The sequence below is a fragment of the Mastomys coucha genome, unplaced genomic scaffold, assembly GCF_008632895.1.
Source record: "Mastomys coucha isolate ucsf_1 unplaced genomic scaffold, UCSF_Mcou_1 pScaffold22, whole genome shotgun sequence".
NCBI lineage: Eukaryota > Metazoa > Chordata > Mammalia > Rodentia > Muridae > Mastomys > Mastomys coucha.
Window position 1 is genome coordinate 130,256,730 of NW_022196905.1, and position 2,267 is coordinate 130,258,996.

Consider the following 2,267-nt stretch of genomic DNA (forward strand, 5'->3'; position numbering starts at 1 on the left):
TTTTTTTTTTTTTGAGCTCTGGCTGTCCTAGAACTTGTTTCCTGACCAGGCTGACCCCAAACTCAGAGATCCGTCCACCTCTACCTCCAAGTTGTCATTACCACCCAGCTCCTTCCTTCCCTCCTTCCTTCTATTTTAGATAGGGCCTATGTAGGCCAGGTCAGCCTCCATCCAAAAATGTAACCAAGCACAGCCTTGAACTCTGGATGCTTCAAGGGCTGTGATCACATACTTGGTTTACACGGTGCTGGGGATTGAACCCAGGGTTTCCTGCACGCTAGGCAGATTTTCTACTAATTCAGCTACATCTGCAGCTCCCAGCTCCCTTTCTGTTTTGGGGTTTGTTTTGAGACAGGGTCTTGAGACAGCCTAGTAGCCCAGGCTGGCTTGGAACTTGGGATTGTCTCACCTCATCTTCTGAGTACTGGGATGGTGGGCATGTGTCACCAGCTTCCACAGCAAATCCATTCCTTATTCTTTCAGACAGCCTATACTCAGACAGCCTATCTTGGGCCAACCTTTGCCCCATGGGGAGGGGCAGAGTCTGGCCTACAAACTCCAAGCTCACGCTGGAGGGGGAGCGGTGAGACAAGATGGAGCCCATATGTCTGTCAGACAGCACTAGCTCTAAGACTGCTAAGCAGACTGAACCTTTTTTAAAAAAGTATTATTGTTGTTTTTTTAAAATAAGGAACAGTAGAAAGATTAGGTCTGATAGAAGAAAAAAAAAAAATACTGTTACCAGGTTTGTTTTAAACTGTCCCAGGCAGCAGGTTATGGAGTCTGCTTGTTTTAACTTCCTCTAAACATCTGGGGCACGGGAATTGTCTCTTGTCACCCACGCGCCTGAGAGGTGGCAGCGGCCTGCCAAAATCAGCCACCTGCATCCCTGTCCTATATTCTCTAGGGAAGTCCCTCCAAGTGCAGGACCTGAGACTCAGCTGGCAGCCCCACGATCCAAGTCTTCTGACACTGCACCCTACCAAGGATGTCCGGGGATCTGGGTCACCGGGCCACCCCTCTGCGCCTCATCATCCTGTCCCTTCCGCTCTCCATGCCATGCCTGCCCAGGAAGAAGCTCCGTCTCCTCCCGTCCAGTGTCCCTGATCCAATTTCCCGGCACCCCTTAGGAGGGGACCCTCTCCTGTCCCCCTTCAGACCCTCCCGAGATGCGGATGGACGGGCCCGCCCGCGGTCGAGCACTCACCCTGGCTGGCCAGCCTTCAGCGCGCTTGGCTCCAGCTCTAGGCTCAGGCTCTTGGTTAGCGTCTGTGTCGCGGCCGGGTGGCCTGGCGGCCGGGCCAGGGCGGAGGACCGGCCCCCTCCCTCTTTCCGCCCCGCAGCCGCTGCCTAGGCAACGCTGCGCCGCCGTCACGTGACCCGTCCGTGGGGCCCGCTGCGGACCATGTGACCTGAAGAGCTGGGTGGGGACCGACCCCTCCTACAAGAGCTAGGGGCATCTTCACTTCTGCAAAGTGCTATCATCCCCGCGAGGCCCAGGTGAGTGGGTCCGAGCGTGGGAGAGCGCTGCTCGTAGCGAGTGACCCTAGGGGATGCCCAGCATCTGTCCTTGGCAGCGTGGAGAGCTAGGGACAGGGTGTGAGCGTTGCAGGGTGGGTAGAGGCGTGCAAGAAAGGCTCAGCCTGACTACATCCTGGTTTGCCCCAGCTTGTGCAGTGACACCATGCATAGAGCTACTGTGGTCACGCAGGTGGCTCTTGGTTCCAGCAAGGTTGTTGAGGATCAAACAATGCGAGGGACGTGCACTCATTGCTGAGCTCTCTGAGCACTTCATGGGTGGCAGAGAAGGGTCGTTTGGACACTTCAGCAAGGCACGCCCTTCCCACTCCCTGCTTCAGCCACCCTCCTTCATTGCTGGTGAACTGGGGTTTTACAACTGAGAAACTCAAATAGGGAGCAGGAAGTATAAACTAAATACACTCCGCGCCCCACTGGGTGCCTCGTGGCCCCTCAGCATGCTTCCTATTTACCTGGTACGCTTCTGCTTGTGCGCTCTATATAGGATTTTTCCAATCTGTCGCAAAAGCATCGGACTGTGACACATTAACCCAAAGTAAGGGAAAATTCCAGGCGTTCCAATTTTCCTGACAACTGAGTGTGGAGATGGGACTGTTAGCGGTTCGACTCGAGTCGCCGAGCCCATTCACTTAGCACCCCACCTGGCAGCGTGGGCCATCACAGGACGCGTTACTGCTCCACGGGTACCTGCAGAAGGGTCTGAACCAGAGGAGCCACGCACTCTCAAG

The 2,267-nt window shown here is 55.3% G+C and overlaps 1 protein-coding gene across 2 annotated transcripts in view; it reads right to left on the reverse strand.

Annotated features, from left to right (window-relative positions):
• The window catches only part of Orai2 (ORAI calcium release-activated calcium modulator 2), an 18,060-nt gene extending 16,685 nt beyond the window's left edge, over nucleotides 1-1,375 (reverse strand). Inside the window, exon 1 of one of the 2 annotated variants that reach the window (XM_031338265.1) lies at nucleotides 1,208-1,375. The gene's annotated coding sequence lies outside the window, so the exon portion shown is untranslated. The remainder of the gene's footprint in view (nucleotides 1-1,207) is intronic. The other variant, XM_031338266.1, reaches the window with a different exon arrangement.
• Between the last annotated feature and the right edge of the window lie 892 nt (nucleotides 1,376-2,267).